The following is an 11,215-nucleotide window of genomic DNA, read 5'->3' on the forward strand; positions in this document are numbered from 1 at the left end:
GGACGTGAAGCCGGATCCCAGAAACATATTCCTGATGCCAATCTAGGAACCCAATCGGCGGTTATGAGGCTTTTTCTCAGCCCAGGAATACCAACGCCACGCACACCCGAACCCGGAGGGTGGTGGGACAAGGGCTATGACGGTTCCGAGTTTCACGCAAACAGAATAAACCTGCAACAGCCGCCCCCAGGACCACTGACCCTGGGCCAGGGCCCCAGCTTCCAACCGGCATTAATGTGGCCGGCGAAGAGGACAAGCAGAAAGTTTGCTCAATTTACAAACCCGAGCGCGCACCCACACACACACCGCACCCCCAAAGCCCACTGCTTCAGGGGGAGGCCAGGAGGCCTAGTTTGACCCCTCGTGGGAGAAGCCTTCCAGTCAGGGCTCATGCTCTCTTCCAACATCCCCTCCTCACGCAGGAAATGGGGTAGTTGGGTAACTAGCGACAAAACGGTCTTTCCCTTCTTGGCTCTCCAACCCGCACAATACGCAACTTTTACCCGCAGGTTTCGCCGCCACGGTCAACGGTCGCCTCAGTCAACGGCCGCCGCGGAGACTGCCCAGTCCACGACCCCGGACCTCCTAAAAAGCGCGGGAAGTCGAGCCCTGCGCAGGCGCAGGCACAGGCGTGCAGGAACCTGCGCAGGCGCACCTCAGACCCCCGCTGCCAGGCGTGCCTCAAGTCTGCGCATGCGCACCTCAGACCACGCTGCCCTCCCATCTGCCCTCCCCTGCTCCCCCTGCCCCCTCGCGCAGGCGCAGCGGCCACCACCTTGGGCGTGAGCACACAATGGCGTGGGGCCCTCTGCTGAGGAGGACAAATACCGCCTCTCCCAGGAACCAGGATGTTGACACGCCTCCCCTTGTGTCCTCACACTGTCATGTACGAGGTGCAGGGCTGGCGCTACCTCCTTAGAGTTCTGCCCAGAGAAGAAAGACTGTGTTCTAGTCACGAGTGAGACGATGGCAGATCTGCCCAGCCGGTTTCTGCCCCAGATTTGTCAGAATCTGTGCGAGGGCCGGTCGCCCTGCCCCCTGCCCACCCCCGGGGTCATTTCTAAGGTTCTGGAGGTCAGTCCATACGATGCTGGTGGCAACCGCACGTGCCTCGAAGAGAATGAGTCCAAGGCCGCCGGCCTTCGGAAGCAGGTCCAGGGTCTCCTTGGTCGGGCTGCGTTTCCCAGGCACAGCCATCAGGGCACCGGCCACAGGAGGCCGGCCTGGCTGGTGCGAGAGAGAGCGGAGGCCTGGGTCCAGGAGACAGCCCTGCAGGTGGGGAGCGGCCGCCAGGGCAGGGCCAGGGCTGCAGGAGCTCGGAGAGGGGAGCACGGGCACCTCCCGGGCCAGGCCGGGCCGGAAGGAGCGGGATGGAGCCGTGGCCCTAACGCTGACCTCCCACTCCAGGCGGCTGCTTCCGGACCGGTGACCTCAGGCAAGTTACTTACCCCCTTTAGACCTGCATTTCCTGCTTAGTGAACAGCAAAACAATATTTACTTAATTGTCCTCAAAATCATAAACCAGAAAATGCTCTATAACTGTTAGCCCTTAGGTATAGCAAGCTGCCAGTTACTGAGTGCGCACTATCGGCCGGGGCCAGTCATTCTCCTTCTGTCCGGGTTCCAAGACCATGTTTTGGGGTTACCATGCGTTCCAGCCATTCGAGGCCTGGCTTGGGGGAAGGAGGAGGTGTAGAGAGCGCAGAGGTGGAGGGAAGGTTTGAGTTAAAGCCTGGGACTAGGGCACCATGGGACCAAGAGCAGTTTCCTTGAAGATTAGGTCCAACGGAGGAGGGTGCGGGGAGATAGGATTCGAGGTGGACTGAGACCGGCTAATACGGAACCTTGAACGCTAAACTGCAGAAACAGTCTGAAGCATCAGAGTCTTCATTTAATCTGGAAAAAAAGCCTTTAAACAAAGTGCCTAAAAAGACTTGTTACTCCTCATGGTTCCAGAGAGGGGACTTTAAAAAAAAACAAATGAGTAGAAGCTTTAAGGAAGCAAATTTTAACCTGATACGTACATATTTACATAATATATAGATATACACACACTGCCCACCTATCCCCGGCAAAATAGAGACCTCATTAAAACAAAAACTATAGCCCTGGCCAGTGTGGCACAGTCGCTTGAGCATCACCCCATGCACCAAGAGGTCGCCAGTTCGATTCCCGGCCAGGGCACATGCCCGGGTTTCAGGCTCAACCCCCAATGGGGGGCATGCGGGAGGCAGCCAATGGATGTGTTTCTCTCTCCCTCTCCCTTCCTCTCTCTCTAAAATCGTTTTTTAAAAAAAAAAAATTTAAAACTGAAAACTGTAAACCCACTGTGAACAACTTCCTATACTATATCTGTAAGGAATTACATGCATGAGCAATGTGCAATCTTTGATAGCAGCTTACAGACTTATCTACCTTATCCCTATCTTGTCCTGGTTATCATTTATTTCCACCTAGAAAGTTGTTCAGGATGGTGACAGCAATATGGCCCTAGGGGAAGAAGAAAATTAAAGTAGAATAGTTTGGTTACATGACTGCTGGACTACCACATTATATATGAGACACCTTACATATAATATTGGAGAAAAGATCCTCTTTATTTTTTAAATATACCATTTTAAAAACAATCCCACCTGAAATTTGATTCACACAAAATTTCTGGCATTGATCTATTGGACAGCCATGACTATAAAAAGTTTACTCTCCCTTTGCTTTAAACTACATTATTTTACCAATAAATCAGACACCACCACCACCCACACACAAAAACATTTGTAGTGCTGGAAGTTATTAGGCTTATTCTTTTAAGTACTTCAAACATTAAATATTCAACCCAATAGTGAGATTGTGACAACTAGAAAGGGTTCCACTTTGTATACTCTTAGTTCTCTGAACTTTCAAAAAACTAGACTAATTTTTTTTTTTAATCTTCACCGGAGGGTATTTTTTTCACTGATTTTTAGAGAAAGTGAAAAGGAGAGGGAAATACAGAGAGACAGAAACATCGATATGAGAGAGAGACATCGACTGGTTGCCTTCTGCACGTGCCCCCACCAGGGCCGGGAATTAAGCCTGCAACCAAGTACATGCCCTTGACCGGAATCGAACCCAGGACCCTTCAGTCTGCAGGCTGACAGTACTGAGCCAAACCGGCTAGGGCTAGACTAATTTCTTTAAGTGGTTTTTCGGGGGCTCTAAAATTTACTGTGCTTTGGGAAACAGGGAGTTAAAATCTTTTGGAAGTTAACTGGGTATAAGAGTATGAAAAGCCGCTTGCTCTAGCTCTAAGGAAATGCTCTCCTTTTCTCTAATAAAGCTTTCCACAGAAGACAGACTCTAACGATAAACAAGGTAAGGATGGGACAGATTTACAGGGATTTATTAACTATCAAAAAAATGTTACTCATTTTGTATGTAAGGGACACTTTACTTATGAATGTTAAATGGGCTTCAAAGTGCTGACCTGTTAAAATTCCATGAAACAAGTCTCCAAATACCAGTCATCTGTGCCAGCCATGAGCAAGCAACTGCAGCAGCACTTCCAGAAAGACTAGGGCAAAGGACACAACCAACCCCAAATCGTCAGAAGCCCAAACAAAATATAAGCAAGTGTTAATAATTCACCATAGTTACTGCTCTTAAAACCAAAGTAGCTACACATTATGACTACCATCTGTTTGTACTTATGCTCGTTTTCAGCCTCTCCACCCTGAAGTGTTCAAATGTACAGTGACGTGGGTAGAAAATCAAAAGCTACGGGGGCTTTTAGTTAGGGTAGGACAGTCATTTCAATATGTAAATTTAGGTTTCACTGTTTTGCTCTCACTATCTCTAGGTTATAAACTTTTAAAGAAAGCACATAGGAATTGGTTGAATAAATGTTTTGAAGTTTTCACACTTTATATTTCTATCTTGTATTTTGTTTGTATGCTTGCTTGTTTCTGAGGCACACTGGAGTGACTGTTTACGTGAATTCCAAAGGAGCAAAATTGGAACTTTGGGGAAGGCCAAAATTAACAGGAAGCACCCTGTTGTTCTGGGAAAACACTGAAGTTAACCTTAAAATCAGAAAACCTGGGTCCCAGGCCTGGTTGTCTACTGGCAGCTGAGGAACCTTAATCAAGTTGCTTAAGTTATCTTTCCTTTACCCCTGTAATGGGGTGTCAGTACCTACCAAACCCTATATAAAAAGTGGATACGTGAATAAACTGAGATAACATATTCAGAAAAACATGACAGATTAAACTGCTCTGCAGTAATGGATTCCTCTTGTTGCACCCCTAGCAAACAGTCTGCATCACTAGTACACACAGTGTTTCCAGTACTCCATCACATTTGACTTTCTGGATGGTTGAGCATGAAATCAAATCAGATTTGGTTCAGAACCATATCTCCAAAGGAATGTAACCATCTTCGTGTTCTGGCTAGTCTCCCCTAATAAGACGCCCTCTTGAGTAACACAGTCCACTGGAGAGCCTGTGCTGCCAGTAAATTGGGCTGGCTGTGTCTACATAAACTCATACAATCTGGTTAGCGCATGTAGCACGCCCCAAGACTTTTTCAGGCATGACAAAGACTTGAAAATTACTAACAGTTACTTTTTCTTGAGCATTGAGCCAAAAAAAAAAAAAAGTGAGCATTGAGCCAAAAAAGAAAGATTCCTAAAGAAGTTGACACAGAATTACCAAAAACTTTATGAGAAATAAATTAAAGGCATGTTTCAGAGTAGCTTTTTAAGTCCCGGTGGTCATTGATTTGGTTCTTGTGTGTCTGACAATAAAAAAGAATTCTGAAAGAAAGGATGCAGTTCCAGAGGAGGTCTCTGAAGACTGGCCTTTGAAACTGTTTAGAGAGCTAAGATTCAAATGCTCTCAGATGAGGTGTACCTGAACTCATTTCAGAGAAGAAATCTTTTTAAATATAAGTAGAAATTATAAATATTGAATAATAATATGCATATTATAGTTTTATATTTAGAAAAGTATAAGCTTTTTATAACTACAAATGGCCATGACAGCACCATTAGATGGCATTCTAGCTGAAGAGAAAACACAATTTTTGTCTTATTATGAGATACTAATTTATCACTGCACTTAGATCTACCAACCATTTGAGGGAGTTAGAAGTTAAAGTAAATAGCTGTAACTTTAGTTAATCTCTGCATATTTTGATCCAAATATGGTAAAGGGCAGGGCTAAAGAAGGGAGTGCCCTATAATAAACAGGGCTCAGACTTGCAACAGAAAATTAAAATACACTCCACTCAAGAGAACTCTGCACTTTGCACTTTGGTAAAAGTCTCATTCAGGTTTAGATTTCTAAACTTTTCTTAAGGAAGTAAGTTTTCTTTGCTCTTCTTTCTTCTGAATTGCAGAAATCAGATAAAAATTACTTGATAAAATGACTTATCATGTTGTTGAAGATCCCATAAAAAAGGTTGCTATCTTTGGAGGAACTCACGGGAATGAGCTAACAGGAGTATTTCTGGTTAAGCACTGGCTAGAGAATGGCGCTGAGATTCAGAGAACAGGACTGGAGGTAAAACCATTTATCACCAACCCAAGAGCAGTGAAGAAGTGTACCAGATATATTGACTGTGACCTGAATCGAGTTTTTGACCCTGGAAATCTTGGGTAAGACTATATATTGTGAATGCATGTGTGTATGTGAAAAGTGGTATATGTGGGAGAAAGCGTGTGTGTGCTATTCATGTCTATACATATAGTGGCTATTGTGAATAAGATCACTTTCACTTTAATCACCCTCCATTATGAATTATTCATTTCTCTAAACTGGGCATTCACGTGCTCTTTCATAAACCTTTTTAAGCATCAGACTATCCTTCACTAATTTTTTAAATGTATCTGTACAGACTGAGATAAATAGTAACAGTTTTATTTTTAAATCTATCTTTAAAAGACCACAATTAATAGTCTTATACATTAAATTAGTGTTTGGTCACTGTACTTGGGTACATAAGTATTTGTCAGCTTTCTAAGTGATTCACTGCTATGTTTTCATGCAACTATATTTATGATAGTACATACAGTTCTAGTTAAGAAAAATGTTATGTTTTGATATTTGTTTAATGAAAGTATTCAACCATAACACTCCAGGTATGTTTTAATTAGTTATTTTTGCCTCTGTTTACATTATTTTAGCTACTATTGTAGATATGTAGGTTCCTAAGTATTTTCTTTTTAATCACTTCTTTCATTTACCTAAAAATATTATTTCACACCTACTTTTCACAGGGCACTGTGCCAGGTACTGTGGAAGTACAAAGCTATGTGCAAACATGGTTTCTACCCTTACGGAGTTCATAGACGAGTAGCTTAGATATAAGATGGGGCCAGGAACAACTAACACAGCATTCTTTATGTACTCATTTTCTAATAAATGCTCATTTGAGTTTAGAGGGTTACTTAAGTATAATCTCACCTCAGATCAAAAGTTGGTTACAAATTTTAGTACAAATATGCCTCACTTTATGGAAAAGATTTTTTTCCAGGGCAATTAGACGTCAGTCATACTTTGTATATCCAATCCTGTTTTTACTAGCATAAATTTTAATTTCAAAAATGCTTTATCTTCATGACTGAGGTTATATCAATACAATTAAAAGTTTATCTATTCACTTAAAATAGTTAACTGACTGACATTATTAGAATTTGTTGAAGTATAACTCCTATAGATGACATGTTAACTTCTCCATAACTCTTAAATGGACAAGGATGAGTTTTCTTTTTATGACCGCTGACTAGTATGCATTTCAGTGAGAGCAGTCTTTTAAATTAAATTTGACTTCTACTTCTTACATATTAACACTATTCAGAGGCTACTCTCTCACGGTGGTTATGGGCATTTATGAGATACATAAATTAATTTCCTTCTCCTGACCTTCCTCTCCCAAATTAGTTACTTTTCCTGTGTTCTCCATCTGGTATGATTTAATAGAAAGAGTTTGTCCCATGTACCCAGGAGAACGTGGGTTCAAATCCTGGCTTTCTCATTCACTAACCTTGGACAAGATACATTGCTTTCCTCATTTGATAAAGTTGACATAGTAACATTTACTTATATGGCTGTTTAAAACCTTAAACGAGATAAAGTATTTAAAGCATTTAGCCTAATATCTGGAAGACAATAAATATTAACTATTATTTTTGTTTCCTTTGAGTTTTTGACTTAAAGGTAGTTTTAGTAGGAGATCATAATGTAGCTATTCTTCATTACGCATTGAAGGAAAGCTGAATGCTTTGATTGCCAGGCATGGAAGCAGCATAGCTGACATTGTTATCAAAACTGAGAGGCCTGTCTTGAATTCTCATTCAAAGACCTGGACTACAGGGTTAGAAACAACATTCTTTAAGAGCAATACTAAGCTAAACAGTAAGTGTAACCACTGATTTAAAAAAAGAAATAACCAAATCCATTCTGAAGGAAAATTTATTTCATATTCCTTAATCATGGTTCTTGAGAATTTAATGTACATTTTACCCAGGAAGCTATGCATCATTCAATTTATATGTAGTTTATTTATGTTTTCAAAGCTTTAAGAACAATATTGGATTTTAGAGTGTGTTTTATAAAGCTGTCTTACTAATTTTAGTTGATATAGTAAAACATATTGAAGGCATTAGTGACTCTCTAGCAGCAAAGAAAACAAAACATATGGTCTTGACATAATAAGAAAGATGTTTTCAATTCATTTCAGACTTCTTTGGCTCCGTTACCCTGCTATATTTATCTTATTGAGCATCCTTCCCTTAAATATGCAACCACTCGTTCTATAGCCAAGTATCCTGTTGGTAAGTCATATTTCACATTGTCACAACTAAACAAAGTATGTCCTACATGAAACTCTGAGAAAATTATTTTTAAAAAATATTTATAGCTACCTTAACTCATCACTGTGACTTATAATGATCAAGTAGTAAGCAAACTCACTCTGGGCAGGTCCAAACTATATAAAATACCCTCAGTTTCACTGAGCAACTTTCTGCATTTCATGCGGGAAACAGTAAGCTGGGAGAACTTGAGTCTTTTATAATGTACAATAAACACGCCTGCCCTTTGCTCCAAGGAAGATATCATCCCTATTTTTCAATACTGTTCACTATACAAACGTCCTTGAAAAATAATTTGGAATCAAGGCAGTCAGCGATTTGCTGGTAAGATGTGCAGAAACACAAAAGATCCATGGAAAATCTTCTCCCAACATCCGACTTAGCCCCTTCTTTGCAGTAGAGTGTCCCATAAGCTATTATCCATTCACGTGTTCGCCCTATCAGTTACTGGGCTGTGAACTCATCTTTACTTTTCAGAACTTCCAGCATGCAAGCAAGCACTCTCATAACCCTCTCACACAGAGAGCCTCTTTTTCTATATTCCATTCTCTTTCCTAAATGCCCTATTAGCATAATGGTTGGCATACTACACTATAATCATTAAAATGGCTGTCACAATTTTACCAAGAGCAATTTACTTTCAAAACAAGTTGTCACCCTAGCTGGTTTGGCTCAGTGGATAGATCATCGCCCTGTGGACTAGAGTCCTGGGTCTGATTCCAGTTAAGGGCATATGCCTGGGTTGTTGGCTCAATCACTAGTGGGAGATGTTCAGATGTAGCCAATCAATGATTCTTTTTCATCATAGATCAATGATGACGAACCTATGAAACGTGTGTCAGAGGTGACACGCGAACTCATTTTTTTGGTTGATTTTTCTTTGTTAAATGGCATTTAAATATATAAAATAAATATCAAAAATATAAATCTTTGTCTTACTATGGTTGCAAATATCAAAATATTTCTATATGTGACACGGCACCACAATTAAGTTAGGGTTTTTCAAAATGCTGACACGCCGATCTCAAAAGGTTCGCCATCACTGTCATAGATGTTTCTGTCTCTCTTTCCCTCTCCCTTTCTTTCTGAAATCAATAAAAATCTATATATATAAAAGGCTAATATGCAAAGTGTCCCTGCAGGAGTTCGACTAGGAGACTGGGAGTTCTATCGCTTGCTATGACGTGTGCTGACCACAAGGGTGTGGTGTGGAACGAAGGAAGGCCCTGGCTGGCTGCCAGAAGGCACCGATCAGCCCTGATTGCCTGCCAGGCCTAAAGACACTAGTTATGCAAAAACCTCTAGTATATAATAAAAAAAGTTGTCAAACAATGTAAGCAAATTTTAAATCATTTTGCTTACTTTATCAGTGATACTTTTGGTGATAATCAAGGGATCATTTGGAGCAAGCTAAATATCCAAGTCTAGGTAATTATTTGAAACAAATTAATGCTTAACAATAAGGGATAGAAAACCTGTTTCTCTGTGACACCAAATAAAGCATATGATTCCCAAAGGTTGAAAGAGCAATCTTGGTGTATGATGTCTGTGGGGCAATGCTGCTCTTAGCTAGAATACATATCTACTGATATGTTTGGCAGCTTTTTATATTGCAGTATATATTTGCCCATCCCTTTGACTATATTATGATTTTTTTTTAATTTTGGCAATATTGAATGAAATTTAAAGTAAAAGAAAAAACCCAAGATCTTGCAACTGTCACGTAACTGATTTTTCATGTTCTCTCCTAGTCTTCATTCACTTTGCATAGAACTTGTACATGTAAATGTTCAGCTTTAGTTTTTGCCCAATATTATGTCTCATAATTTTTCATGATGCTACATGGCCTAACTTTGTACCAATTTTTCATGATTGGAATTCTATATCTTGATATACTGAAATGCTTAATTTTATACTCTAATACATAAATGTGACTATCTCCCGTTCTGTACCTAGGTATAGAAGTTGGTCCCCAGCCTCAAGGGGTTCTGAGAGCTCATATTTTGGATCCAATGAGAAAAAGATTAAATATTCTCTTGATTTTATACATAATTTCAATGAAGGTAAGTAGTAGACAGGAGTTGTTATCTTAATGGTTAGCGTGTGTGTGTGTGTGTGTGTGTGTGTGTGTGTGTGTGTAAATATATCAGAAAAGGGAGATGGGCCCTAGCCAATTTGGCTCAATGGATAGAGCGTCAGCCTGCGGACTGAAAGGTCCCAGGTTCGATTCTGGTCAGGGGCATATGCCCTGGTTGTGGGCTCAATCCCCAGTAGGGGGTGTGCAGGAGGCAGCAAATCAATGATTCTCTCTCATCATTGATGTTTCTATCTCTCTCTCCCTCTCCCTTCATCTATGAAATCAATAACATATATATATATATATATATTAGAAATGGGAAATGGGATGAGCACACATGCTAACTTCACCACTAAACACTGAAATAGCAATTGTTGCCTATGTCAATTTTGCCATGCTCAGGATATTAGGTGTCTTTTAAAAGTTTATTCACTTCAGCCATTCCTCAATGACTGGAATAGACACATTCAAGAAAAGCCACTACCAATTAAAGCTCTCCTAATTTTCCTATTAACCCCATTTTAAAAAAACAACGATATACTAAGAAATAAAATGTCCAAAAAGCATATGAACAGACGTCCAATATTACTAGTAATTAGAGAAATGCAAATTAAAATGAGAAAGCATTTTCTCCCATTAGAGGAGGAAAATATTAAAACCTGGTAATATTGTGTTGGTAAGTGTGTAAGAAAGGGGGATGGAAAAGACATGCTAAAGAATAATTTTACAATATCCACTTTTGAAAATGCACAAATCCTATGATGCAGCAATTCCACATCTCAAAGAAACACAAACACATGCACACCCAATATGTCATCTACAAGGGTGGCTTCCATAGCATTGCTTGTGCCAACAAAACAATAGAAACAACCTGAGTATCCATCAGTTGGTTAACAGTCACACTACCATAGAAGGAGCTTCAAAATACATTGTTAATTAAAGAAAGTTGCAGACCAAAACATGCAGAATACCAATTTCCCCAAAATAATAATAAACACTTGCTAAAATATGTATACATATATATGTAGTGTACAGGGAAAGTCCTTAAAGAAAACACACCAAACTGTGATTATTGAGGAGAGGAGGAGGAGGAAAAACAAGTTAAATTTGTTTTAATTGTTTCCAAGAAGAATTATGTGTTGTAATTAAGAAATAAGACCAGCTGGTGAGGCTCAGTGGTTGAGCGTCGACCTATGAACCAGGAGGTCACGGTTCGATTTCCGGTCAGGGCACTTGTTGGGGTTGTGGGCTTGATGCCCAGTATGCAGTGTGCAGGAGGCAGCCTATCA

At 40.5% G+C, this 11,215-nt stretch overlaps 1 pseudogene across 1 annotated transcript; it reads left to right on the forward strand.

Moving 5' to 3' along the window:
• Window positions 1-966: 966 nt before the first annotated feature.
• Window positions 967-9,920, forward strand: LOC308531818 (aspartoacylase-like; annotated as a pseudogene). The gene is made up of 5 exons: window positions 967-1,168; window positions 5,422-5,632; window positions 7,337-7,350; window positions 7,717-7,810; window positions 9,806-9,920. The product of its transcript is annotated as an aspartoacylase-like (transcript).
• The last annotated feature ends 1,295 nt before the right edge of the window (window positions 9,921-11,215 follow it).

This window comes from Myotis nattereri (genome assembly GCF_964212035.1).
Source record: "Myotis nattereri genome assembly, chromosome: 16".
Lineage (NCBI taxonomy): Eukaryota > Metazoa > Chordata > Mammalia > Chiroptera > Vespertilionidae > Myotis > Myotis nattereri.